Source organism: Bubalus kerabau, chromosome 4, assembly GCF_029407905.1.
Source record: "Bubalus kerabau isolate K-KA32 ecotype Philippines breed swamp buffalo chromosome 4, PCC_UOA_SB_1v2, whole genome shotgun sequence".
NCBI lineage: Eukaryota > Metazoa > Chordata > Mammalia > Artiodactyla > Bovidae > Bubalus > Bubalus kerabau.
Genome location: NC_073627.1, coordinates 146,689,606 through 146,704,146, shown reverse-complemented (window position 1 = coordinate 146,704,146; position 14,541 = coordinate 146,689,606). Strand labels below are relative to the sequence as shown.

The following is a 14,541-nucleotide window of genomic DNA, read 5'->3' as shown; positions in this document are numbered from 1 at the left end:
ACAGCTCTTTGAATTTCTCTTAGGATATCTCTGGGGGACATTTGCTGATTATTTGTCTGCCAGAATCCTCTTTTTCAGGCATTATCTCAATTTCCTTTTGTGGAATTAGTGGCCACATCCAGAGTTGTCCCGGTTAGCCTGGTAAATCGGCATAGAACCAAATCCCTCTAACTGGAAGCTCCCTCTGGACACTTTGTATCTTGAGCAATGTTGCAAACAAGTGGGTAAGTTGGAGGGCATATTTCCTATAGATGCTGCAGTGTGGCATATATACTAAACTCACTCTATCTGCTGTGTCATTTTTGCAGTGATTTCTGCTGCTTAGTCCTCTGCAGCATCTAGGTTTTCCAAACTGATTGAAAATCAATTTATATGATTTCACTGATTCTCACTATTGACTCCCTGAGACCCTGATCTTTGTCCAATCAACTCCTTTTCCTTAAGATTTACAAAGGCTCTTTCTATTGTTTGTGACCAAGAACTCTGAAAACGCTTCTACACTGTTATGTATTACATATATTTCTAGCAAGTTCTAGGTATGGGGAAAGCCTCAGAATTGCAGGATAAACTGAAAAGTCAGGTTTTGAGGCACATAGGAACCAGCCCCACAGATCTGCATCCAAAAATGATGGGTACCATCACTGACATATGTGCACATGGATCCTTTTTCATCTTTGGGTCATTGCTTTGCTTATCCCAAGAATAGAGTGTAATGAATCAGCTGAGGGTAGGAGTCTGTAGTAGACAGAATAATGGCCTCTCAAGATGTTCACATCTTAATCCCTGAAACCTGTAAATGTTACCTTAAATGGCAGAAGAGAATTTGCAGATGTGATTAAGTTAAGAGTCCAGCCACAGACATTATCTTGGATTATTTGGGTGGGACCCATGCAATCACAAGCATTTTTAGAAGCAAAGAAAGCTTCCCAGCTGGATCTGAGAGATGTGACTATGGAAGCAGGATTAGAAAGATGTTACTGATTTTGAAGATTGCTTGTTTGTAAAAATGAAAGAAGGGGGTTACGCGCTGGGAATGCAAGCAATCTCTAAGAGCCGGAAAAAGCAATGCAATTGATCTTCCTAAGAGTCTCCAGAAAGCTCAGTGAGATGTTTTGATCAACAGAACTGTGTCATTTTAACTCTGTTGTTGTCGTTAACAACTTAGTTGTTCCTAAATTGTGTCTAACTCTTTTCAACCCCATGGATTGTAGCCTGTCAGCCTCCTTTGTCCCAGGGGTTTCCCAGACAAGAATACTGGAGTGGGTTGTCATTTCCTTTTCCAGATCTTCCTGACCCAGGTATCAAACTTGCATCTCCTGCATTAGCAGGCAGATTCTTTACCTATGAGCCACCAGGGAAGCCCTCTAGGTTTGTGATAATTTGTTAGGGCAGCAAATAGAAAACTGATACAAGGGTCTATTCCTTGAGCTAGAGAGGACATCACTTTGATTGACAGTCCAACTAAGGCTGTATCCCTTGGAGAGTAGGAGGTAGGTTCCTGTATGAACATAGGGTGCTATTAGCTAGTGCAGGAAAGAGAGCTAAACAGACAGCACACAGGGGCGCACTACAACCAACCACAACAGCCCCTCGCACATTATTTAATCATTGAAAGTGAAAGTGTTAGTTGCTTACTCCCGTCTGACTCTTTGTGACCTCAAGGTCTGTCCATGGGATTCTACAGGCAAGAATACTGGAGAGGGTTGCCATTCCCTTCTCCAGGGGATCTTCCTGACTTGGAGACCCCGGTCTCCTGTATCGCATGCAGATTCTTTACCATCTGAGCTACCAGGGAAGCCCTTATTTAATCAAAATCTATCCATTTGAATTTTTAGGGCGAGCAACTGATTAGGTTAAACATTCTGGATGAGAAGCCTTGAGGAAATAGAAGAGCACTTTATAAGCAATGTAAATCCAAATTCACATATGCAACACTGCATATATAAATACTGCATTTTAAAAGAACTTTCAGAACTACTCTTTAATTCCAAATTTTGCCATAAAGATCCCCATGAAACTTGGAAAGGATGATTCCCTCTCAGTAAAGATGTAGTTAATTTAGCCAGCTTCCCTTGTACCTAGACATATGGACCTCTTCTATAAAGTGATTAAGAATCACTGGCTTAGTCACTGACTAATTAGTCGCTGATAAATCACAGACACTAATGGGAACATACTTAGAGGCAAATGAGATGGAAGTTATGGTTCGCAGTCTAAGAAGGCAAAGTGTTACTAGGAGAGCCAAAAAGAGCATTAACGGAAGATACTGCACCTGTTCTAAAACCCTGACTATGGTCACTGAAGGTTCGTAGGGGATCAGAGGCAAGAGTTGCAAGTCAAGACCAAGGACAAGCCAGAGCTGATGGTCAACACACACACAGCTTTTGAACACTTATTTTGACCAGGTGGCAGTCTAACAATGGACAATGAAAACATCATTTTGGAATATACTAGAATATTACTCTAAAGGGGTTATTATTGTCAGCTCATGACTCAGGTTTTGACTCATAAAAGCTCTCGTAACTGCCGTTAAGGACATCCATGCTCAGGTGGTAGTAAGGAACCTTAACTTTTTGAAGGGGTCTGTTGTGGTTGAATCCAGTTTTAACTGTGAGAGTTCCTTCAGGAGTTTGTCTTTTGGAGTTGGGGTTTGGGAGGGATGAGCCAGGGGGTTCTTTTCTCAGATACTAGAGCTAGGTAGGTTCAAAAAGAGATGATTCTAGGAAAATTGTTCTCAATTCTGGCCACGTGTTCAATCTGAGAAGCTTTAAAACAAAAATACTAATGTTCAGACTCAGAACTCTAGAGGTGGGACCCTGGTATCTAAATACTTTAAAATCTCCCAGATAATTTGAATGTCTGGCTCATGCTACCAGGGTTAAGAATCATTGCTTTATAATTTCCTAGTACAGGTCAACTTAAAATATATTCACAACCTAAAAGTTGAGAGTTATGTTTTATTTGGTGGGAATTTGGGGAGTTCAAGTCTGGGAGACAGTATCTCAAGTGACTCTGAGACAACTGCTGTGAGGAGGTGAGAGGAACAGCCAGGTTTTATAGAAGTTCTGCAACAAAGGGCAGCTAGTTGGAACATCAGAAGATTATTGTTAATTAAAGAAAGCAGATATCCCAAGTTAAGAAAGTTTGTGCTTTTCTGTGAATGAGACAATGCAAGAGTCTCAGCTCACTGAAATAATTGCTTCTATATACATCTCAGCTATGGGGCCAGTATTCTGTGTTTTCACATCCCAAGTTCCCTTGGGCTCACTGTGGGGAGGGTCTGAAGTCTGCTGGTATTCTTTTTCCTGTATTCCCTTAGAATACAGGCTCACGTTGGCAGGCTGCAACTGCTGATGACAATGACAGTCTTATTTACTGATATGGCAGGAAATACTCCATTTCTCATATGCTTATTCTATATGTCACTAGTTTTATGGCATCTTCTCAGGTAGGTGTGGCTCAACAGAGCTTCTCAAACTTCCGTGTGCCTGAAGGTCACCTGGGTGCTGTTTAAATTTCAGATTTCCAGGCTCCATTCTGAGAAAGTCCTAGAGGATCCCGCTTGGGCAGCACCCAAGAGCCTTGGGATTTTCCCTGCTGCACACAGTTGGGAGTGTCCCAACTCTCAACAAAATGAGTGCTGAGAGATAATAGCTTTAGGGAGATCAAGCCCACCTGGGAAGGCTGATGGAAGAAAAAGGACAGATTTGTGAGTAAAGATCCCCCAAATACCTGTTTTTCCTTGGCCCCTCTATCCTGGGCAGTTTCGGCCAGGACTACGTGAGCAAGACCAGAGACGTGAGCAAGACCAGGAGTGAGACAATGGGTGTGGTCGGCTCTGGGTTCCGGAAAATTCCTCCGGGCCGGAGGTGGGGGACGTTGAGGGGTGGAGGGGAGGGCGGTCTCCCCGGGCCCTTCTCTCCGTCGCCACTTCTCACCTCCTGTAAAAGCATCGAGACCGCTCTGCTGGTCTGTCGGAGCCCAGTTCCGAAGGCGCGCCGGGAGCTTCGGGTGAAGAGCTGGGGAGGAGGCTGAGAGGGGGCGCGACCAGGCTTTTCCAGCTCCCGCCGCTCAGCGGCCGCGGGCCAGGGCGCGCGCACCGCGGGGCCGGGAGTCCGGGCGCGGTCCCGGCCTCGCCTCCTCGCGCTCCCGAGGCCGTCTTCTCCGCGCGCCGCGGGCGCTGGCCAGAGGCGGGGACTCGCCGCTGCGGAGGCCGCGAACGCGGCGGCGCTGGACGCTGCCCGGGGCGGACGGGAGCACGAGGCCGGCGGCGGTGGAAGAGCGGCCCGGGCGAGCAGGGAGCCGGGCCCCCGCAGCGCCGAGCAACCGCCGGAGCCGCGGCAGGGGGTGAGTAGGCGGCGCGCACGCCTGGCGGCCCTCCCCCCGGTCGCCCCAGCCCCCTTCTCTCTCCTTGTCCCTCCACGGCTCGGGGCCCGCGCCGGGCCCCGGAAACACCCGCTCTCTCCCGGCTGGCGCCCAGGCCGCAGCCTTTTACCGGAGTGGGCTCGAGGCCGGCCCCGCACCTCCCAGCGCTGGAGCCTCCTTCCCGGGGCCGCCCCGACCCGCCGCGTTCCGCCTCCCGGGCTCCGCTCCGTTGCTGGGCTCCCCTGAGGAGGCCGGTCTGGGGCGATGCGGGGCCTTTCTTTTTGTTCTTAGCTGTGTCACGCGCGTCGGCACCCAGAGTATAAAGCGAGCATCCCCAAAGTGGCGCTAGTGGCAGCGGTGCGGGCGTGATTGGCACACGGGGAGGGCGGGCTGGCCGCGCCGCTCGTCTCTTTCCCTCTCCGCCCCGGGCCGCCGCGGTGCCCACGTTGGCAGCAGTCGCGTTCTGGCAGGTGAGCTTGACACCGGGTCCTCGGTCTGCGAACTGCCGGAGCTCTTCCGAATCCCGTCTCAGGGATGCTCCGGGTTCCTTCTGTACCTGTATTTCCCACCTTTGGCGGCGTGGAGGATCCACAAAACTTCTGCTCCGCCGTAAAAATAGCCTCCTGGGTTTACATACTCTTTATATGTCACACCCTACTTAATATTTTTAATGATTGTCTTTCGGTAAAACAAAATAGGCAAAATACCTGTTTCGATGAGTATTCGTTTTAGCGGAATTTTAGAATCATTGTATTCGCCAAGTCGTGGTGAGATATCCCGAGGCTTGAGATATCCCGTTTCCAAATCTGCAAAACCAAACTTGTGTGACTTTCACGGCTTTGAGATTTCCTTTGTCTGGTTTGTGGTCTCCAAGGTCCAATTGCCCTAAATAATGCAAATGTTGAGGGACATTCCTAGGGGCAGAGTAAGATAGTCCAGTAACCTGATTACATATTTAACAGCTTTAGTGTGACTCTGTTTGGCTCATGAACACGAGATTGACTCAAATTTAGGCAGTTTTAGTATTCCTGAATTTTTTTGTAGCGTGGGGCCTGAGAAGTTGAATCCCTTGTTGGTACTTGTGGGTCTCCTAGAGCATCCATCCATAGCTCCTCCTCCCTGTGTTAGAGAAGATTAAGCTAAGCGCAGGCTACTGTGAAGAATAAGTTTATTTGTAAATAGAAACCAGGAGCTTGCTAAGACTTGTGTTTTTTAGGTCAGAACTCAATTTTTAAGGAGTCAGTGGTGAAAAGACATTGAATTCTTAGGATGTTTAAAGAAGACAACACTTCAAGACATATTTTCCTCTCCTGTGAAGATATCACCTTTTCTCCCCATTGGTTTTGCTCAGAAGTGAAAAACCGAGGATGAGAGGCAGGAATGCTGGGGGCGAGGGGTGGAGGTCAGCATTTGGGAGCATTGCTATTAGAAAGTAAGGGTGCCATTTGTTTTCTAATTGCTGGTCCAGTTATTGATGGGGGAATGAAAAGATTTTGCATGTATATTGTTTTTTTCAGGGGTGGGGCTGAAACAGCAATGAGAATGGTTGACCGTGTCAGACCCAGGGCCAGCTTCAGTCCATTTGTATGGCCACCTTCCCCCAGCCAGGAGGGAACTGCTGATCCTGTGAACGTTGCAGGCCAGCTTTCTGCATGTGAAGCACAAAGGATAGCCAGGCAGAGCCTGGGGAAACTGCTTGTGTGGGAAGAGTTGGAAGGCGGGGTGTCGCTTTCAACTTGACTTGCTGGGCAGCGAGTAGGATCCCATCACTGGCAGTGAAGTGGAAGGGAACATGAGGTAGTGTGGCCCTACTTTTAAACAGTCCAGGAGGGGCTGTGAGGGGAGGCAGGGACTGGAGGAGAGGCCCTGTGCCTGGGGCTTTAATTCAGTTGTATTATTGTTATTTTCTGTGGGGGGAAAAATAGTTGCTTTAGGAAAAGATTTCTTTTTTAATGACTTGAAATGGGAAATTGGGATAAGAAAAAAAATCACTTTTCTTTTTGTTTAAAAGAAAAACTCAGTTAGCATTATTTTCTAAAACTTCACAAAGGTAGAGGGAATGGTCTTGACATCCCCTTGTGCTTAGTCGCTCGGTCTGACTCGCCAGGCTCCTCTGTCCACTCCAAGAATACTGCAGAGGGTTGTGTTCTCCCCCAGGGATCTCCTGACAGGTAGATTCTTTGCCTGCTGCGCCATGGGGGCTTTCACCTTAACAAAGTGTGAATGGCATTTCTCTTGCTCCCCCAAGATGGTCTTAGAGTGTGGCTGCTTTCTAGACTTTTCCAAGTTACTGATGAAATTACATTGAAAGAGAGGCTTGGCTTGAAGTTTAAGGATTATTTCCAAAATTCCCAGAGAGCCTATTTTGCTTCACAAAGAAATGTCCCCCACTTTCAGGAAAGAAAATGCACGCCTTCTCGGATTTTTACATTGTGATCTTATTCTCTTTCAAGACTGCATTAATAAAACTTCCTCTCACTAAGATTTTTGATGATTAACTAGTACTGACAGGAAGAACACATATGTAAAAATACTGTATAATGAGATAGTTTGCTGTGGTTTCCAAGCTTTTTTGTTCATTCTTGTTAGTAAAAAAAAAAAAATTAACTAGTACAGCATAATGTCAGTTGGATTTCAGTTAAGACCAGTTTTTAGTACTCCTCTGTATGTGTGTTTGTTACTTAATTATGAATTAATGTACATGTGCTAATGTTGTAGCTCAAGATCCAGTATACACTTAGGGCTGGATTCATTGTGGAGGTAAAACCCTCTTTCAAATACTCCTTGAACTTTGAGGGTTTTTTGGTCTGGATCTTGTTAGATCTGAGTACAACATTCTTGTTTTTACTTGGTGATGTCGCACAGATGAAGCTGACTCAGGGTGGGAAGTGCATTCCTGACCCCCGGCTTTTGTTCACCTGTGCTTGCGTTTACTAGTATAGCTTTAATCTGTGCTTTTTATGGGAACCTTAAAGCTTCATATCCTCTGTGAGTTTAGTTTTAATCTGTGCATCTATCTCATTGTATGCTTGCCCAGTCAGAGGAGTGTGTCGGGTACCTCAGAGGGCTGGTGACAGGTGACCCTTGACAAAGGGACTTTGTGAGAGTGCAGTCAGTTCCTGCTTTTACTAATACTGTTAGTATTTCATGGTAGTATTAGTATAGTGTAACACAGTGTAAAGTAATTAGTGTACACATAATATATTTAACTTGTTGGTGTAATATTTACATTACTAAACGTAGTTGCTATTCTACTTTTTGGACAAAAATAAATGTAACTTCTAGGATTTTTCCCCCAGCCCAGATGGAGCATCTTTTACACCTTCTGGGGTGCATACGCCCTGCTGGTAGACAGCTGTTTCTCTCACTTCAGTCTCAGGTAATTCTTTCATTTGATTCTCAGAAGAACCCTGTGAATGCAGGTATAATTGATCACACTCCCCATTTTTTTTTTTTTAAATGAGTAAACTGAGACTTTAAAAGGTTAATACCGGGACTTCCCTGGTGGTCCAGTGGTTAAGAATCTGCTTTGCGGTGCACGGGACCCAAGTTCAATCCCTGGTCAGGGAACAAAGATCGCACATGCCTTGGAGCAACTGAGTCCATATGCCTCAACTCCTAAGCCCATGTGCCACAACTGGAGAGTCCATGTACCACAACCAAAGATTCCACATGATACAACAAAGGCCTGATGCAACCAAATAAACAACTGTATTAAAAAAAAAAAAGGTCAATACCACAGCAGTTCTTTTCAGTTAGTATTTGCTTGGTGACAAGTACATGCTCTCATTTAATTTTCACACTAGCCTTAGAAGACAGGGATAAGCCTTTACAGGGGAGCGCAGGAGGTTGGGAGGAGATGAGGAACCGCTGCGTCACTAGGTCAGAAATGGCTGCCCTGTCTTCTTTCTGTTCCTCTCTACCTCCTCCTCTCTTACTCCAACTTGTAAATATCTTTCCTTATAAGCATTTGCTGCACATTTTCTATTATAGAGAAATGTAAAATGGCAACCCACTCCAGTACTCTTGCCTAGAAAATTCCATGGATGGAGGAGCCTGGTGGGCTACAGTCCATAGGGTCACAAAGAGTCGGACACAACTGAGCGACTTCACGATGATTGATTTATTGAGTATATTTTTAAAAATTTTCAACAAAAATGGGATATGAGCATTACTATTTTGTAACTTTTTTCATGTAACAGTTTATGTTTTGATCATCTGTTGCTCCATAACAGATCAGCTGCAAGCTTAAAACCATCGTTTAGTTATTGCTTCTGGTTCTGTGGGTTGACTGGACTGTAGTCTTTTGAGGATCAGCTGGGCTGTAATTTCAAGATGGCTCATTTGCTATTACTAGTTTTTAAAAATAGTGCCTTGGTGAATTCTTGGACAAAATTTTAATATACTAATGATTTTAGAAAAAAAAAAATTAAGCTATTTATCTGATTCCGATGCTGCCAGAACTGGAGGGTCTAGCCCATCAAAATGCTCTCTGTCGTTTATATCCATGCAGCAGGTAGATGATACCTTATCTTTCCTCTCTGTTTTCTGTATCAGTGAGGGAGGGTCCTGTAGAAGCCATGTTGCTCTGGAATTAGTGATCACTTCATTCTGACTGGGGCTTCTCTGGTGGTTCAGGCAGTAAAAAAATCTGCCCGCAATGCAGGAGACCCAAGTTCTATCCCTGGGTTGGGAAGATCTCCCCTGGAGGAGGAAATGGCAACCCACTCCAGTATTCTCGCCTGGAGAATCCCATGGACAGAGGGGCCTGGTGGACTGTAGCCAAAAGCCAAGGAAGTTTGGGGAATCCAAACTCAACCTTTAAACAGTACGCAAATGTTTAAACAGTATAGAAATGTTTCCCCAAAGATAAACAACGCACCCTCTCCAACATGCCTTTCTGCTTCTTAAAAATAATTGAGTGTGACCAGAACAAGAGGCACTTGTCAGACCTGTCCAGTGAGCTCTGGTGAGCACAGTTCTCAATCTTGACCTGTATCAGCATCACCTGGAGAACTTTATAATGATGTGATGCTGATGCTGCTGGTCCAGGGTCCATACTTTGAGAACTGTGAACTACAGCAGGTGTTGGCAAACGTTTTCTGTAAAAAGCCAGATGGTATTTTAGGTTCTGTAGGCCCAGTGGGCTGTGTCACAGCTACACAGTTCTCATAGCCTGACAGCCCTGACAGTATGTACATGAATGGTCATGGCTGTGTCCCAACAGACCTTTATTTATGTCAGTGAAATTTTAATTCCGTGTACTTCTCGTGTCATGAAATATTATTCTTTTGTTTTTTTTTTTTTCAATTAAAAAGCTTGAAACCTGAGCTTTTAGACAGTGTACAAAGACAGGTGGCTGGCAGGATTCTGCCCTGAAGCTGGAGCTTGCCGACTCCCGAACAAGAGGAGGAATTTGGGAACACTTGCTATCGTGTAGCTGTGGCGTCCACAGGGGAGTTGGCCCTTCTGCAGAAAGTCAAGTGCTGGAAGAAACACAATGGAATTGGTTCTCATTCATTTTCACTCATCCATCTCACTCTTTGGTATTTTCACTCTATAGCCCTAAATATGCACATGAATTTTGACATTTTTTCTTTTTAAAACATTTTATTGAGCATAATTGACATCACATATTAGTTTCAGGTATACAGGGTAAAGATCCATTATTTGTATACTTCGCGAAATGCTCACCACAGTAAATCTAGTTATCATCATTGCACATAGTTACAAAATTTTTTTTCTTGTGATGAATTTTTAAGATCTACTCTCTTACAACTTTATGATATGTGATACGGTATTATTGTAGTTACCATGCTGTTAAAGGTTTTTCTTTCTAAACTATTAGATTCTAGAATTGGGGGGAAATTGAGGGTTGGGAAAGTGGGAGTAGGAGAATTGTATACTTCCTAGTAAGTTTTTAAAAGAATTTAAGAATTTAAAAGGAGAATTCAATGGACTTGTCATTTAACCCTAATGGTTTAGACAGGAGTTTACAGACTTCCCCAGAGGGGCCAGATAATAATACATCTAACTGCGTCAGTCTTCATTCTAACCCTTTGAGTAAATCCCCGTGTCAATTGTTCAACTCTGCCTGGTAGGCAGAAAGCAGCTGTGGGCAGTACTTCAAGGGCTGGGCGTGGCTGTGTTCACCAAAACCTTATTTACACAATGGGCTGCTAATGGCTCTAGGCCTCAGTATACTGACTCCTGCCTTGGAGACATTCTTGGGGTGGGGTGGAATATCTTTGAACCCTCCGAAAAAATGTTGGTGACAACTCCTGAGACCTCAGCGCTAAGTGGGGCATCCTCCGGTCTGTTTGCTCACTGACGTGGCTTCCGAACTCCATTCAGGTCACTTCCGGCTCCATTGAGGGCACTTCCGGCTCTGGTCCTCCGCCCACCTGGTAAGGCCATTTCTTCTGAGAAGGAATAAAGGTGCAGCTCCCGTATTGTTTGGAGAAGCTGTGTTGTTCCTGTAGTGATGACATTGGTTAAACAAGTCAATCTGATTTGATTGCTTATGTATTTGCCTATATGATTAAAAACCTCTGTGAAAATGAGGAAATGGAAAGATTATTTAACTAGGAAGTTCAAAGGGCTCATGTATTTAACCGGTTGCCCATTTTCTTATGCTTTTTCTTAAAACAAAAAAAGTCTCTGTTCTCTTATTTAAGTTTTTGCTTAAAAGGCAACAATAATTTTAACCAGTAGATTGAAGTGCTTAAATTAATTAAGCCAGTCATTTTTTAAAAAACGACTCTTCCAACTTGCCAAGAAACATTTAATGCAGATACACCTGGAATTTCACAGAGTTTAGTTGATTTAGGTTAATCTTTTTCAGTATGTCAAGTGACTATAATCAAATATAAGACAAAACACATTCTGAAGCCTAAATTATGACTGTTAATCTGTCTGACATAGACTGTCTCCGACCCACTTCTGTCACCCCCAGTCTGTATAAATTCTAAAGTGGAGGAGAGTAGAGCTTTGGAGGAAACATTTGACAACCCTGACTTTGAGTGCCTGCCCTTAGTCTTCGTCAGGCTTTGGCATTTTCCCAGCCATGACTCCCTTCGTCTTGGGCAGCAGTGTTTCTGCAATCCTGGAAGTCCTGGGTGAGGCACGTTGCAGGACGAAGGGTCACTGTTGGCCCTTTCTCCGTCATGGTCATCTTCTTACCTGGGCAGCCCTCCGTCCATTGGGAGCCGGGGGCTCTCCTTATTGTGCCCTCTGGGCAGCTGCACGCCGACTGACCTGCCAAGTGCTGGGTCAGGCGAGGGGCCTCTGAGACTGTACTCAGCTTCCTGGAACCTCTCTCTTGCATACTAGGGTCCTAGTCTAGGATGTCTGCTGCAGAAGCAGCATCTGTGAGTCAGCCCACGTGATGGCAGTGACTGCTGCTTCAGTGGACAGCAGAGTTGAGGGAGGAGCTGGTTCCTATGGCTGGTTCCTAGGAATGGCTGGTTCCTATAAAGTAGAACAATTGAGGAGGGAAGACATTCATCACCTTTTTCTTATAAAGTGCAGAAAAGGCCAGATCTGGAAATGATTTGTTATTCATCTTTCCATCTCTAATAATGATTACTGTTGCTCAGTCATGTCCGACTCTGCAACCCCATGGAATGTAGCCCACCAGGCTCCTCTGTCTATGGGATTCTCCAGGCAAGAATACTGGAGTGGGGGTGCCATTCCCTTCTCCAGAGGATCTTCCTGATCCAGGGATCAAACCTGGGTCTCCTGCATTGCAGGCAGATTCCTACTGCCTGTGTCACCAGGGAAGCCTCTAATATGATAGTCAGCATTCCCTGAGCCATTGAAACTATGTGTCAGTTGTGGTTCTAGCACTTCTCTTATCTTTTCTGGTCTGTATTCCTCATTTAAGCCCTCTGAGGAAGACAGTCCAGGGTTCTGTGGTTCTTAAGAGGTGAAGCCAAGTCTGAGTCTGGCCACTGGGTTCTGAGTTAGATCTCTTAACGCTGCCCTGGCTTCCTGTTGCTAGCACGACAACCTGTCCTGTCAGAGCTGTTCACTAAACTTTTTGACTGGCTAAAGGAAGGAGAATGTTAAATGATCATCTGTAACTTCCTTGAAGTGAGAATTGAGTTACATTGTTTTCAGAGTTACAGTACACCACCCTGACTCATATCTGTAGGTATAACAAAAGATCAAGTAAGGATCCCATCTAAAAGCGTATTGTCAAGGGTTTAAGCATGTGACAAAGATGGCCTTTCAGAGAACTGAGTAAAAATAGATTATTCCATAAGAGAGTGCTCAGAGAACTGGCTGGCCATTCCAAAAAAAAAAAGTTTTCTTTGTATTTCCTTACTTCTTAGGTCAAAAAAATTCCAAATGGATGAAATATTTAAATATAAATATGAAACCCATAGGTATGTTGAGAGGAGATATGGGTAAATGTATATCTAAACTTAGAGTAGGAAATGTCTATCTGAACTTAGAGTAGGAAATGTCTTTCAAAATATAAGCAAAATCTAGAAACAATGAAAGAGTGATGAGATTAGGTTATTTTGAAAACACCAACAATAGCCAAAAATTATGGGCAAAAGATTTCATAGAGAAAGGAGGAGTGGGCCTACTTGTTGGTAATTTAAGAAATGTCCCGGGTTATTTTGATGCCTTTTGAGGGTTAAGAGCAGCTGGAATAGAAGGAACAGCCAGTGGAGTAGGAAGAGGAGAACTTTTAATTTTACACTTCAAGTGTGTGATTTTTCTCCCCAATTGTATTTGTAATCTTCTATATATATTTTTTTAAAGAAAGACTGTTTCATGATCAAAAACATGATAAAGCAGTGGAGACACATTTTCAGCAGATCCATAGAATTTTCTGGAACTTTAGTATTTCTGAGCATCACTCTCTGTTAGTACATACAATGCTAGCTGATAGCAACTGACAGTTAAATTTAAAACTTATTTTCCTCTTTTGTCCCAAGAGACCAGAAGCTGGTGAAGAAGGCACCAGTCAATGGAGGCTGGACTCAGCCCTCAGTTCTATGCATGGGAATTCTGGGGGTGCTTAGTTTTATGTGATTTCCACTAGATTGCTCTTACATCCCCTTCTCGGCTCCCACACCGGTACCTAGAGAGAGAGGATGTCTCCCAGGGACACGACTCAGCTACAAGTACCATTGGGGGAGAGCTGGCTCTCAGTTCTCCTGTGTCCTCACCTGCAGGAACTTCACCTCAGAGCTGAGTCCCTTGTGGTGTCTCTTCCCCTCCTCCCCCGTTTCCTTCTCCCCTTCCGCCCTCACCACCTCTTCCCCATCCTCCATTGCTGGCCTCACTTGGCATAAAAGCATATCTATTGTGAGGGAGACCGTTTATTACGTGTATTGTGTGCATTGCCTTTCCTCTGATAAGGTCCTGTTCGTCTGGCTCAGCGAAAGCCGTTTGGAACCATTTACTAACCTTACCCTTGCTGGAGCAGGGCTGGGATCCAGCCAGACTGGGCTTGGGATCGGAGCCCAGGAGCAGAAACATGGCTCCTTCCTTGTCAGCTGTATTTCTGTTTCTTTCAAGAAGTCTGATGCTCCCTGCAGCCCTTGAAGTCTCCTGACTTGGCTGTGCTGCACAGATACAGGCTCAGATGGGAGAGAACAGTGTTCAAAGGAAGCTGGGCCAATGCCTCTTTCTGAGGCAGTCGGGGCACTTCCGGTCCTGGCTTCGCAGGCCTCCAGGAGGCTTTCCTGCTTGGCTCAAGGGATATCGTAATTGGGTGTCACTGACAATTTTATCAAAGAATAGAAAACCCTCCCCTTGTTAGGAATCAGATCAAAAAGACTTCTTTGCGGAATAATGAGAAATGGAGTCTTTCTTTCATTTTTAAAAGATTTTTTGAAGTCTTTTGCTTCTGTTCCATGTCTTGGTTTTTTTCATGGTCAGGCATGTGAGATTCTAGCTCCCTGACCAGGGATTGAACCCTCACCCTTTGCATTGGAAGGTGAAGTCCCACCCATTGGACAACCAGGCAAGTCCCCTGGAGTCGTTCTAGTCATTCTAATGTGATGTAGAAGCACTAATATTTGCTATTACTGCTTACAGAGATGGTGATTTCTCAAATTGTACTGGGAGGTAAGAAACTATAGTTATCCCCATTTTTTCAGATGGGAAAACTGAGGCATAAGAGAAATTATTACCTGCCCACGGTGTTGAGCCGGT

General features: G+C 44.8%; 1 protein-coding gene across 4 annotated transcripts in view; it reads left to right on the top strand.

The window, feature by feature from the left end:
- Positions 1–3,565: 3,565 nt before the first annotated feature.
- Positions 3,566–14,541, top strand: part of GOLM1 (golgi membrane protein 1) — a 62,065-nt gene continuing 51,089 nt past the window's right edge. For 2 of the 4 annotated variants that reach the window (XM_055578968.1, XM_055578965.1), the window contains exon 1: positions 4,215–4,347. The gene's annotated coding sequence lies outside the window, so the exon portion shown is untranslated. Of the gene's footprint in view, positions 3,710–4,214; positions 4,348–4,815; positions 4,836–14,541 lie in introns of those variants that run through there. The other 2 variants (XM_055578966.1, XM_055578967.1) reach the window with 2 other exon arrangements.